The 15,065-nt window shown below is 40.5% G+C and overlaps 1 long non-coding RNA gene across 5 annotated transcripts in view; it reads right to left on the bottom strand.

The window, feature by feature from the left end:
* Nucleotides 1-15,065, bottom strand: part of LOC141577127 (uncharacterized) — a 257,231-nt gene that overhangs the window by 58,765 nt on the left and 183,401 nt on the right. For all 5 annotated transcript variants that reach the window (XR_012505747.1, XR_012505745.1, XR_012505748.1 and 2 more), the window contains exon 3: nucleotides 239-446. This is a non-coding gene — a long non-coding RNA (uncharacterized LOC141577127). The remainder of the gene's footprint in view (nucleotides 1-238; nucleotides 447-15,065) is intronic.

The following is a 15,065-nucleotide window of genomic DNA, read 5'->3' as shown; positions in this document are numbered from 1 at the left end:
ATCCATCTCCCTTTAATCCCTTGAAACTCTCATTTTAAAATGTTGCTTTATGGTTTGGTTTGAAGGTTCTATCCCTAGTCTGTATTAACTTTTATCTTTTCCTTTTTTAAGTTTAATTGAAAAGAAAACTAGGAAAAAAAAAAAACCTCTGGCAGCTGTGATACTAACACAATTATATTACAATAAAAGTCCTATAGAATATGAAAAGCATTTTTAAACACCTGTAAACAGGACTTACCAGCATGAGGTATGGTTATTAACCCTAATGCATGGATTTTCCTTGCTTCTGCTTTTGAAGTCCATGATGCTGAACTAGCAGAGTATTTTTTTGATGTGTCCCTCCATGGTGTCATGCAGGTGGTCCCCCTAGGGTGGGATGGAGAAGGACCAGTAATACACCGGGCAGGAGATCATGTCTGGTGTGAAAGTGATGATCATGACTTATGCTGGGAGGAAAAGAGTAAAGGGAGCATTAATTTAGAGCCTTTATAGTTATGGTCAACAGACATGACAGAATTTCATTTTCAGCAGTAGATTTTTTTTTAAGATTCAGAAAACTTAATTCTTTCCTGTAAACTGGACATAGCTAGTGAATATCTTAAAATCTTTGAGCAACTGCTTTAAAGTAGTGTAGTTACTTTACTTTTAGTCTTTAACCTAAGGGAATATCCAGAAGTCCAGTGGCAGTTTAAATGCAAGGGCCTGATCCTTGCCTATTACATTTTTTAAGTACAGTAAGTATAACTGTAGACTACAGTACTGTGGATAACTGAAGAGCTGCTTGGATATGTTATATGTAATTTATATTTTCAAAAATTAGAAATATCATGAAAATCAATCAACCTTGGAGTTCTATTTGGTATAATTTAATCTTTAATAATGTACATTTAGATAGCCCTTTTGTATATATAACACTTATGAAAATAAGTTGGCTTTGTATAACTCCTTTGTAGATAAATGATTAAAAATTTGTTTTTTATCATTTGCTTCTTAAAAATAGAATATTAATTGCATAAAATATGTTTTCCTTCAAATTCATACATTTTTTTTCTATACTATCTTGACTTGTTTAGATAAGTCAACACATATTCTGATTTATTTTAAACACTCAGTATGTGCTTCTGTCTGTTACTTTATTAGAGAGCAAGAATTCTTTATTATTTTTAATAAAATATACTAGCAGGAAGCTATACTGGGATTGTTCCATTCACAGAGTCAAGAAATGATACCTGTTTTGTTAGATAAATTGTCTAAGCCTCTCAACTTCCAAAAGATTACATAGACAAAGTTAAAGACATCATAAATGATCGACTAACAAAATTTAGTGTGTTCCTTGATTAAAAGTATAAATATGGGTCAGTGTTAAATTCAGATGTAAAGCTCTTATGAATGACATGAGTTTTCTCCAAAATTCCTTAATTTGGGCTTTAAACCCTCCAGTAAAAAACTGGTTTGAAGGAAGAGGAAAGTCGAGAATAGATCCAATCCAAATTCTATGGGAATAAACAAAGCTAAATGTTTCAGTCATTTTTTTGAAGCAGAACAGATATGTTTTCTGCACCATATGATTTTAATAGTATTCATCTGAACATACGGTTTAGACACTGTGAGACCACAAACCAACAAACAAGATCTCAGACAAAGCAAGAAAAACAACTAAGGGGATTTTCTATTGCAAAATTTCCCCAAACTAGAACTGTAATAAGAAGAACAAGTCTGACGCCGTATTGGATCTGTTCCTTTAGTTTTAAGCACTGTGTCCTGTTTTCCAGGCTTAATCTTGCTGGCTCTGCACCTTTTGTAAAACAATGCTGCCTTTGGCCTGAAATCTACAGGAAAGCCTATTCTTGGGGCTCTGACTTTTAAGGATGTTAGCACTTCTGCACTTATGCAGAGATGGCAAGTTGTAAAATAGATAATAACCTTTGTTTTGTTGGAGGTTTACAGGGACACCATAGCCTGACCCACATGGATGGCTGCAAGAACAAAGAATGCCTGCAGCAAGAAGTTTGCACAACCAACTGCACCCCCTCCCCTTTTTAGTTTAAAAGGAGCCTGAATTCTGACTTGGGCAAGATAGTTCTCCAGGATGTTAGTCCCCCATCTTCTTGGTCTGCCAGCTTTCTGAATAAAGTTACTATTCCTTGCCCCAAAACCTCATCTCCTGATTTATTTATTTATCACTGTTGTGCAGTGAGCAGAACAAGTTTGGCCTCAGTAACAGAACCAGCTTTGTCATTTCCTCTGATGTGAAGTCTCTCTGGGTGTACATGTGCTTGCCTGGTGGTGGTGGTGGTGGTAGACAAAAATATTTCAATTCTCCTAGATTTCAATAGGCTAAAATTCCCTGTTATTTAATTCAACTCTAGACTTTTACAGAATCACCTGCAGTTGTGCTTCTGGAAGCTACAAAAATTCCAACAAGGAAAATAATTCTATTGTCTCCTGACAAGATACTTTTCCTCAAAACTGAGCAGCTCTGAGACACACTGCAGGAGTACAGATAGATGCAGTGTGCTTCATTTCCCATGCTGTTCCAACACAATTTTCCACTTATATCAAAGTATATTGAAATCGGTCTTCAACAGCAGATGCTCTGGCATGATACAACAATGTCAATTCCACTTATTTATTGAGCTATAGCAGCTTTAGAATGATTTTATACCAAACTCCTGCTTGTTGCCCTGTCTTCTCCCTGGTGGCTAATTCCTTCTTCTTACTTCCTAAAAGTTCTCCTGTTATGGGAAGTTAGCCTTTACTGTGCACATTCGATTGGGAAGCCACAAATTAAATATGTGAGGGGATGACATACATATTTAATTCTTACTTATACATACATACAAGACCTGTCTCTTGGAAGATGTCACCTCCTAATGTGGGCAAGAGAAAGGTCTATAGTTCAATCAATGATCTAAAAGCAGTTTTCTAGGATATAATAAAGCAATGCTTGAGTTATAAGACAGAACAACTCCTGGATATGAATCAGTGGCACCAATCAGTGGGTGCACGTGTGTGCACACACATGCTCATGCACACGGAGCAGCCTTGGAGACACTCCATACCTCATCACCCTTAAGGTTAGGGTCAGGGTTAGGGTTAGGGTTAGGGTTCATTGATGTCTCCTGGTGGCTCTGGGGATGCAGCCGGTCACCGCCCTGGGGAGTCATGGCCCAGGGAGCAAGAGGCTGGCCACAGACACTGCATGAGGTGAGAGCACGAAGGTCTGAGGTGGCTGCTGAAGGGGCTCAGGGGGCCCTGGTGGAGGGGTTAGCATGGCAGCCGGGGCAGATGCTGCAGGGGCTCCTGCGCCCAGGGAGCCCTGGGCATGCAGACAGGCCCAGGCTCACGGGGCTGGGGCTCTGGCCTTAAAACATCTCTCCGCACACTGCTGCAGCTGCACGGTGGCTGCCAAAGGCTTTGGAAGTCTTGTTAAAAAACTGCCCCTCTCCTTGTATGGATGAGAATTTTTTTAAATAAATGCACTCCTCATCCCAGCTCAGAGGGAACTTTCATGAGCCGATTTGACTCTGTGTGTGCCCAGGCCCAGCTGTGAAAGGGGAGCAGGACCCGAGGCCTCTGACATGAACAATGGCCTGGGGGGTGGCAGCGACGGCTACGCTTGGCTGGGGACAGAGTCTGGGGGGCTGGGGGCCAAGACACCTGAGAACTCGGTGAGCAGAAGGAAGAGACTCTCTTCTTCGCTCCTTTTCCCACTCTCCTCTGGGGGGCGCTGTAGTCAGAGGGAGGAGGCGGAGGAAAGCAGACACTGCGCATGCCTAGATCTCAGTGTAAGCTCATCATTCTGGATTCAAAAGTTCGTCTGCCCAGTGTGGGATTTCCTCCGAGTAGAGCAGTTGTCTGCATGTTCTCCTGGTACTCTGGTCTGTGCATGTGAAAACACGAAATCAGGAGAAGTCCCGGAGATTTCCATTAAACAGTACTGTGAACAGCTTGCCGATGCATTCAGTCAGGGGGAAGTCAAACTGATTATCTCTGTTTTCCCTAAAATCAATGTGAATTAACAGCATATTTAAGGGGACTCATGGGGTAAAACCTCCCTTCCAATATCTTCCCCTAAGAAACTATTCAAGCTTTCGGAGAGATTAATCGACAGTGAAGCTGACGGGAGAAACAATAAATGGTTGTACTTATGTACTGGTTTGATCCTGTGCTCTGCTAATCTATTTCAGCATATAAATTAATAATAAGAGGCAGTGGGATAAAAACAATTCCCCTATTTCTCCAAACTGAAATAATCTCCCAGCTCTCAATATTTTACTTCAAAGTAGAATTGCACTAAATTGTCATTTCTATGGTTTGTAGGGAAAAAGCATGAGTGACCGAAATAAGAGAAGGGTTATCAGAAATAACTAAACTTTTTCTTGAATATGGTACAGAATTTCTTTCATATAATCCTAAAAACCCAACTCGTTAAATAAAAGGCCATAAAGTCCAAGAAAAGAAACTCAGATGAGATTTATCTTTCCCTGATCAATGGTGACTGGTGAGTCTCTGTCACACGTGCACTGTCTTAAATACTGGGACTCAAAATATCCCTAAACAGTGAAGGTTTCAATTTAAACCAAGAAAATTACATGGGAAAAGAACTTCTGAAGGATATCTAAATTCAGATAGATAAGGCCCACTGATATCAGCAAAGCTATGATGAACCATCAGGGTTTCTCAGAGAAGTGCCCGTGCATCCCAGCAGCTCAGAGCAAGGGCCCTGGAGCCAGACTGCTGGCTTCAGCCCAGCTCCACCCAGACCAGCTCTGTGACCTTGGGTAACTCAACCTCCTACACTTGCGTTTCCCAATCAACAAAATAACAAAACCAACTTTTTTTAGAGCAGTGGTTCTCAGAACTTCTGGTCTCAGAACCCCTTTACAACTTACAAAAAAATTCATGATAACCCCAAAATTCTTGTTTATGTGAGTTACAGATTCCTATATTCATCATATTAGAAAGCAAAACTGGGAACTTTTAATATATTTATTAATTAATTTAAAATAATAACATTAAAGTTATTATATGTTATCATAAAAAATATTTTTGAAAAGTAACTTTATTATCCCCAACCAAAAATATTACTGAAAAGAGTGGCAAGAGTTTCATATTTTTTCCAAATTTCTCCAATGTCTGGCTTAATAAAACAAAACTAGATTTTCAGATATGCTTTTGCATTTAGTCTCTTGCAATTATGTTGCTTCAAATTGAGGGATATGAAAAAATCCAGCCTCCCACAGATGAGTAGTTGGAAAAGGGAGTGTTTTAGCAGTCTTTTCAGGTAATTGTGACTATTCTTGATATTGCACCACAATTGAATGAGTGGTAGTTTCAGAAGGGTGAGTTGCAATGAGGAATGTGATCAGAGATCATCTTTTTCACTTACTAAAGAGTAAAGCTTCAAACTATACGGAAACAATTAGCAACAACAGTAACAATAAACAAGACTACCCTAAAATTAAAGAAGTGTTTTCCTTAGTTTAGTGTGCACAATGGCTGCTGCAGACCACCTCACCTCTCACTACTTCACACTATTCAGAGAAGCTGCAAGTGCAGATAAATAAACTCGGGCAGCTTCTTCCTTTTTATCAAAACAGCCAATCAATGAAGAAAGTTACTAGGAACATTATTTTGCCTTAGTGTCCTGGCTGCAAAGTTCAATAGGTTTTGGGTGATCTCTTGGGTTCTGTTATATTAGTGTACAATTTTACAGAACATAGGAATTTTTCAGGATCACATATATGGAATAATAAGAAAAACACATATTACTCAGATAATAATAAATGCTATAGAAAAAATATGAGAGGAAATAGAATTGGAGGAAGAGGCTGCAGTTTTACGAGGAAGAAAAGGGAGGTTTCATGGTGAAGGTGGCACTGGGTGAGGATCAGAAGGAGCTAAGGAAGGGAGTCACGCACTTGGCAATAGAGAGCATTCCAGGCAGCAGGAAAAGCGAGAACAATGGCTTGACGTGCAAGTGAGCCTGGTGTGTCCCAGGAATGGCAGGAGGACCTAGGAAAAGCCGAGCACAAAGCACAGCCAACCAGTTTTTGACAAAGGTGAAAAATAAATTCCATGGAGCAACTGAAACTGGAACCTTTAAACAAGTGGTGATGGAGAAACTAAACATCCAGAGACAAAAAGATGAACCTCTACTCAACCTTCACATTTTACAGTAAAAATTAACTCAAAATGGATCATGAATTTAGGTGTAAAACTATAAATCTCTTATTTAAAAGGTAGGACAAAATTTTTAAAATCTAGAGTTAGGCAGAGGGTCTTACACCTGACACCAAAAGCACAACACAGAAAAGAAAAAAAAATGACAAATTGAACCTTATGAAAATTGAAAACTTTTGTTCTGCAAAAGTCCCTGTGCAGAGGATGAAAACATGTGCATACCTTAGGAGAAAATATGTCCAAACCATGTACATGAGAAAGGACTAGCACCTAACACATATAAAGAACCCTAAAAAGTCAACAGTACAAAACAAACAATCCAAATAGAAACTGGGCAAAAGATATGAACAGACATTTCACCGAAGAGGGTCTACAGATGGCAAGTATGCAAGTGAAGAAATTCAACATCATTAACCATCAGAAAAATGCAAACTAAAACCACAGTGAGTTATCAGTACACATCTATCAGAACAGCTAAATTCAAAAATTGTGACAACACTAAATGCTGATGATGTAAGAAAAAAAAAAAAAAAACTGACTCACTCAACCATTGCTGTAGAAACAGAAAGTAATACAGCCACTCCAGAAAACAGTTTGGCGGTTTCTGCTAAAAATTAAACGTATAACTACCGCGTAACCCAGTAACTGCACTCTTGAGCATTCATTGCAAAGTAATGAAGACAGAGTCACACAAAAACCTGGACGAGATGTTAACAGCAGCTCTAGTGATAACAGCCCAAAACTGGATACCATCCAGACGTTCTTCAAAAAGTGAACAGTTTTGCAAACCATCATCTGTCCTGGCATACTACTCGGTAATAAAAAGGAACACACTATGCATACGCACCACAACCTGGATGAATCCCAGAGAATTCTGCCAAATGAAAATAATCTAATCCCCAGCGGTCACATATGATCCATTTATACAACATTCTTGAAATGACAAAACTATACAAAGGGAAAACAAATTAGTGGTTCCTAGGGTCAGGGATTTGGCAATGAAAGGGCAACATGAGGGACCTTTGTCATGATATAAATGTTCTGTCTTGGTGGCATCAGTGTCAGGACTCTGGCTGTAACAGAGAACAATAACTCTGCAACATATTACCGCTGAGTCAACTGTATAGGGCCCCCAGCTCCCCTCTGTATGATGTGTAAGAACTCCATGTGAATCTATAATTACCTCAAAATCAAAAAATTTGATTAAAACAAATGCTCTGTTAAGATAATGAATATGAAAGCCACAAAGTAAGAGGAAATATTCTGGTGACATACATGAAGAGACTTATAGCCAGATTATATAAGGAATGCCTACTACTACATGATAAGATGAAAAGGTATAAATAAAATGAACAAAAGACTTGAAAAGCACTTCACAGAGGAAGAAATACAAATAGCTAATGAGCAGACAGGAAAGTGTGTAATGTTATCTGACAGTAGGAACTATAATGGCCAAACTGAAAAAGACAGACACCAAATGTGGACAAATATGTCACAACTGCAACCCTCCCCCTCCTCACTGGTCAGAGTGTAAAACCGGCACAGCCACCTGAGTAGAAGGTTTGGCAATTTCTTATAAAACTAAACACCTACTCAATGACCCAGAGATTCCAGGTCTAGATATTTATTCAAGAGGAAAGAAAGCAAATGTCCACATGAATAATTTTACATGGACAGTCACAGTAGGGTTAATTATAACACCCTAAACTGGAAACAACAGAGATGCACATCACCGAAAATGAACAAATTGGTAAATTCAACACTGTGGAGGAATTTCAGATATTATACTGGGTGAAAGAAGCCAGACACAATTGCCCATATTGTATGATTCCCTTACTATGAAATTTAAGCACAGGTAAAATCAATCTATGTGCAAAGAAATCAGAAAAATGGTTGCTTACAGGGATGGAGACTGACTGGAATGGACCTAAAGAAATTTGATATGGTGACAGAAATGTTCTAGTTCCAGACTGAGGTGGTGGTGGCATGAGTTTGTACATCTGTCAAGACTCACCAAATTGTACACTTGATATCTGTGAATTTATAAATTTTACCTCAAAAGTCCTTAAGGCAGCCATCTATCTATCATCTCAGAAATACAGACAATCCTTTCTCAGTTACTGCCTCAAACTGCTTTAAGGCAATGACTGATGGCCACTCTGGGGGTCACCAGCACTTTGAGACACACCCTCCTGAACTGCCATGCTAATGAGATTGCCTAGAGCTCCTGAATTTCCAGTTCTCCCATTGCTGTTTAAGCCTTTACACGTCTTACTTCCCTATCACATGGAGTCAACAAGGTGATAGCTTCTATTCATGCTGCCAGTACTACTACCAACCTGACAATGATAGAGCATCTACTGTGTACCAAGGAAGGAATGTTTGAACAAATAATATCTCAGATATCCCCACAACAACCCCATCAGATGGGTCATATTTTTAAATGCCCATTATACAGGTAAAAAAACTGAGACAGAATGTGGTTATGTAACTCAGTCTAGATCACATAGTAATTCGTAGGGTTAAGGTCAAATACCACTGTCCTTAACTAATTCCACCACCATACAGTTGGCTCATTGCCCTTCTGGTTCCAATGTAAACCAAAAGTGGGTAGAAATATAATTGCATGATTAAACATCAACCTTAGGGTTGGCAAGCTTTAAATCAGGCAGAGTGTCTCATGTTTCTGTTTCAAAATCCATAAAATGTACACACAAACATGCCCCTCACACCAGACGAAGCTATGTGCAGGAAAGCATTAACACAACAGCGGTCAAAGGTCATCAGTGCCTTAGCCAAGTGCTTCCTGCAGGGAGCGTCCAGTGGACAGGGCAAACAGGCATTAAAATGAGTATATATAATTTCCTATAAACCAAATTACATAAACTCACCTATCCTACAGAAAAACCACTATTATGTAGCGGATTGAAAACTTACATCATTCAGGCAAGATGAAAAAACAAACAAAACAAAACAAAACACAACTGGGAGAAAATTGGCTGCATCTGACTCCAATCTTCTGAGAGTTGCTGAGAACAAATTGTAACTCACTGTGGTGGCAAAAAGGGTATTTTCCATGTTACTAACCACCAGTTTTTCAAACCAAAGCAAGTACAGATGAAATCAAACAAAATGATCTCTCTACACATAAACCTATTAGGAAACGATGAAATTCTAAACTCTAAAGCAAAGATGACTTTACTTTATCTCGAATTACATTTTCTCACTGTTAATGAGAATCATGTATCATTCGTTAAGTACGCTTGACTTAAAAACTCCTCTCTCGCCATGGTTGCAAACTTTATAAAAGCAAGAACTGAAATTTCTAATAGCTGTGTTATCTCTGTAACAGTAAGAACTTGTCCTTACACTCAACAGTGTATTTAAGCTAATAAGCACAGGAAACATATTCAGCAGCATCAGTCATTAGGAAAATGAAAATCAGAATCATAATGAGAAGACCTGTTCCAGGCCACACACTGCAATGGCTATAATCAAAAAGACAAGTAAGAACAAGTGTTGGTGCAGCGACCGTGCTGGGATGAGCTCTCTCCCCGCTGCCTGCCTCCACTCCCCGCCTGCCTGTAGGGGGAAGAGGGGTGGGAGGGCACCAACTCTGGATTACTCATCCCCCCCCAGCTAGTTTTCACCTCCACCCCAAGTATACTGATAAGCAATGAGTTAAAAAACCCTGGGCCATACCAGCCAGTGTTCCAAAAGCATACAGTAAACATATGCTTTCAAATTGCCAGATAAAACATTTAAGATGAGGCCATCTCAGCTGCTTCTGAAGTTGTGACTTAGCCAAGTTCTTTTTTGTCTAAGAGCAGTGACATTTACCTAAACAGGGCTTCCACAGCAGGAGCCCCCCAGCTCCAGCAGCCTGCTGTGCACCACACAATGGCCTTGAAAGGAATGTCTGGTCGCAGCTCAGAAAGGAACCAGAACACCAAGATAAGCAAACAGAGGATAAAACCCCAGCTTAGGAAAAAATAAATAAATAAGCTTCACTGGGCAGAATCATCAGCAGCCACACACAAACAGCATCACTAAAATGTCACAAGGATGACCAGGAGGTAGGAAGGAAGAAAAGGGCAGTGAGTGGAGTTACAATTACCCGGACTATTAAAAGGCCTAAAAAGAGGAGGCATTTCCTCAGATCTGCAAGGCTTAAACCTTGGGTGCACCTCCTCATTTTGCAAAGATTCTGTTGTTCTGCAATGTCTGCATGTAAGGGGGACTGGCAATTATATTCAAAACGGCATGCAATCTTTTTACGACAGATAGCTGACATTTTACAGTAAGACATTTTGATTTCAAACTGTTGGGTGATTCTTATAATGACTTAAGGAGCTCTAAGGAAATAAAGTATCAGCAGGTGATCAGTCAAATACTAAGAAATTCCTCACTCCACAGGCAGTAATCAGGTTGAAATACTTCCGCCATTACTTCCAAAAATAGAGCCGACAGTAATATGCAGGCCTTCCTAATTTCAAAACTATAATTTCCACAAATGGTAAAAATACACTCATTTGTTTCTGCATGAAACCATTGTGAAGGAAAAGCTGGGCTGGTCTAACAATATAACTCACAAGTCTAAGTATTGGAATACTGATCTGAGTTCTGCTAGACTAACTTGTAAATCTAGGTTAATTAGTGTTGGTTTGCTGTTTATGTTTTTTTGCTAGCCAGCTGGGTTTTCAAAGATACATATCTGGCTTTGGAATGTTGGTTTGCTGCCTTCCTGCCTCCACTTTTGTGATGATAATGCTGCTAAAGCTGTTCCATGCCTATTGGCCAAATACCCCAAGCTTGTACTTTACCCTATAAAACCTAATGCGCACGTCTTGGAGGTGCTCAGAGCTTCAGAGAAGAAGCCCCTCTGAGTCCGCCGGTGTAATACATCTGAGTACTCCAACCCTCTGAGTGGTGCTTGTTTCTTGACTGGCCTGTCGTTTCCGTAACACCATCAATAGACTTGTTTGTGATCTGTGTCAGGGCATCTAAGAAAAATAGCTTGGGGGAAATTTATTTAAATCGGTGCTTTTCAAACTTTGGACCCCATCCTCCGCTTACTAAATCCCATCCTGATATGCTTACTAAAGTTTAAGAATCACTCATTTAAAGATTTTCCTCTCTTCGCACAAATTTTGCAAACATTTAAAAAAATGAGTTTCATGTTTGAAATACAAAAAAAAAAAAAAAAGCCATCAATATAAGTACATCCCAACACGTCCATGAGCAAAGATCAGCAACAGCTTCCAGCAGCTGTGGCCCCAGCATGCTCATTAACCCTTTTTCACCCAGCAGGGCAGAGTAGGCCCAGAGCAAATTCCACCAAGGAACAGACACTGGAAAGTCATTCAGTGCATGCGCTTTTGAAGGAGGAAGCCCCAGCCATCACTGTGATTTGTTTTTCTGAATGTCAGTACGAGCAGTCAGTGCAAAATACTTTAGTTTTATGACCTTCACAACATGCCCAATGCCAAGGCCCCTGGGCAAGCACGTAAAGGACGTCCAGAAAGGAATTAATAACAGCCAGGCCTCCCCTAGGTGGCCAGTGATCCTCCCCGTGTCAGTCACATGAAAGTGCAGAATTAACAGCCTGGTCCTGCCATGCCCTGCAGGCTAAGAATGGTTTAAAATTGGGAGGTTTCAAAAACTTAGGTCCTGGCACTCAGCATTATGATGCTGCAAAGGAGAAGGGAAATCTTTACAGCGACTGCCGTCTAAAGCACAAAGGCTTCGAGGATAAAGGGCAGCACTGAACTGCCAGTAAGTTGGCCTGAGCCGCCTGCTCAGGATTTTACAGCTCCAAAGGTAAAACGTGAAAATACTCCGACCTACCTTTTAAGAAACAAGCAGATGTGACTAAGGAATGATTATAGCTGTGGTTCTTAGCTTTGGAAGCACACTAGAATCTCTGGAGAGTTATTAAAAATGCTAAAACCCAGGCCACCCCCTAGACCAATTAAATCTGAATGTCTGGGGCTGGGGCCCAGGTATCAATATTTTTCAAATTTCCCTTGTGATTTCATTGGGCTGCTAAGGCTGAGAACCATTTAAGGGAACTGAAGATAACCACGCACAGTTATCTGACATGAGCAATCTTCCCCTAAATATGTTCAGACTTTCCGTTTTAATTAATAGAACTCTGTTGCCTAAAGCAAGAAATCACTGTGACTTAGTGATTTCAAACTTATTAGTATTCATTTTTTAGAAGCTAAACAGAATATTTTAAATAGTCAATTCACTTCTTCATTAAATTTGTTTATTTGTTTCATTAAATTTCATTAAATTTATTATATAATTTAAAAAGAAGAAGTCTTTGTTCCACAGAGTTTGATTTTCCAATTTACCCATAATCTGCCTTCTCTGTTGTGTTTTGTCTTTAGCATTATTCATTCACACTTCAATCAAAAGAAAGGCAAAGAAACGAAAACAGAGAAGATGAAAAGTCTAAATTTACTCATTTTTTAAAATGTTGAACCAACTAGAATTCAAAAAAGACTATATGTTTCTGCTTCAAATCTGCTAAAGTTCAGCTTCACCCAGGAGTACTCAGGTGGAGAACTGGTCAGGTCCCCCTGAAGAAGAACCTCTCCCTGCTGCAAGCCACACACGTCAGCTCCAGCCGTCACCTGTGTCAGCCCATGCACAGCTCGTTTCCCCTCCACCCCAAGATGTATTTATACTTCTGCCAACATGAAGTCAGCCCTTCCACTCACTGTCACTTTTGTGTGTATCCCAGCACAGCACCACATAATTAAATCAAGAAGTATATACTTCCAGAAAAGTGGAGACTCTGATCAGCACAAAGACTGAGAATTTGGAGAAGCTAAAGATTCGATTTATCCACACTTTTTGTATTACTCAAATAGCATAGTATTCAAGGGCTCATTATGCAAATAACATCACATTGTCTTCCAAGAAGAGTGGTCACCCCAGCCGGCGCTAATAACACCTGTAAGAACCAGAAGGAGACATTCCAGCTGTGGAGACATTGTTGATGACCAAGAAGAGTCCAGGCCCTGGTGGCCCAGGGCCACACTGACTGTGTGAGCAAGTCTGTTTGCCCCTCTGTGTCCCAGGATCTGCAAAATGGGGGTCATAATCCTGCCCGCATTATGGTGAGGATTAAATGCGTTGGTATCCGTACAACAGCTGTTAACTAATATTAGTACAAATTAACTCCTGCCCTTCACGTCCGATTCACTGTTCCATGTCAGGAAACTTAAGTCCCAAATGAAAAGGCAGCTCCTTTTGTAGTAAATGACAACTTCAAAATCACTTCTGACAGGCAGACGCCATGTGAAAAGGACCATGGAGACAGGAGAGCAAACCAAATGCATGCTTTGACTCTTTTATTTCTTTGCTGGATCGTCCACAGTAATGACTCAAAGTAGCTTTCTTTTGTCTCAAATTTCCCTCATCTAATAAATTACTTTACTCTAGAACACAGCAAGAAGAAATGAAATCAGCCTGATCCAGATATTGATAAGCCCTGATCAATTGAAAATTTATAATTCAATCACCAGTTAGGTGTCCAAAAGGTTTCATTAAATCTTTTGCAACATCTTTCTCACACTTGGCATTAAGTCATGGCTGAGAAGACTTTCTTCACCTCAGCAACGACTCCAGGAGCATCCCCCAGGACCCTAGCCGTGGGACCTGCCCAGCACGCTCTCTCTCCTCACATGGGGGGAATCCAGGAGCACCCCAAGGACCCCAGCCGTGGGACCTGGCCTGCACGCTCTCTCTCCTCACACGGGGAGGATCCAGGAGCACCCCCCAGGACCCCAGCTGTGGAACCTGTCCATCACGCACACTCTCCTCACACAGGTCGCCCAAGAAGAGCTCAGTGCTTTGAGTCAGGGGTCTTTGATGAGCGCACTTTCTCGGCCAGAGGTTTTTCCTGTTTGAATGTTCCTTTGTTCTTTGTTTTTATTTATTAACCTGCCATAAAATGCAAAACTGTTCAGGATGGACTTTACTCATTAGTGTCATCCTGAAATAATGATTTAACCTAAATCTGCTAAGTCTCTGTGGACTGAAGATAAGTACTGCTGGAAATATGATGTTATTAATCCAATGCTGTAAACCCCATAGTCAGACTTTTCACCAAGTCACTCTCCACCTAAATAACATGTATACTTAGCTTTACGGAACCCTGTATTTGGCCAGCAAATCAGATTGCGACAAGTCGCTTAATTTCTCTGCAAATCAGCTTCCTTATCTATAAAACGATAATAACAGAGTAAAGGGCTCTGGGTTCCCAAAAGACTGACCTAGGGTTCCTCAAAATGCTGAAGATCCCTGGTACACCTGAAATAGGATTCAATTTACAAAGAACTGATCTACCCACAGCTTTTCAAGAGCAACCATATTGGCATAGACATAAGTTTATTGGATCAATGAACCATCCAACACATTTTTATTGAACATTTAGTACATGGAATGTGCTGTGTCAGCTACAGAGAACACAGAGGAGCTCATGCATAACTGGGATGTGGAGAACAGGTGTGCAGACATGGAAAGCTAGGTGACCATTCAAGGAAGGTCATGGAGGAGACTGATTGTTAATTTCATGTGTCACCTTGACGGGGCCAAAGTATGCCCAGACAGCTGGCTAAACACTGTTTCTGGGTGTGTCTGGGAGGGTCTTTGGGGAAGAGATCAGCAGTTGAGCCAGTGGACTGAGTAAAGACGGCCCTTCTCACTGTGGGTGGAGGTCATCCAGCCCCTAGAGAGCCTGAACAGAACAAAAAGGAAGAGGAGGGTTGGATTGGCCCCCTGCCCCACCTGACTGAAGAGCTGGGACGCTGATCCTCTGTCCTCTGCACTCCTGGTTCTCAGGCCTTAAGACTCAGACTGGAATC

This window comes from Camelus bactrianus, chromosome 3, assembly GCF_048773025.1.
Source record: "Camelus bactrianus isolate YW-2024 breed Bactrian camel chromosome 3, ASM4877302v1, whole genome shotgun sequence".
Lineage (NCBI taxonomy): Eukaryota > Metazoa > Chordata > Mammalia > Artiodactyla > Camelidae > Camelus > Camelus bactrianus.
This window is presented reverse-complemented; position numbering and strand designations above follow the sequence as displayed.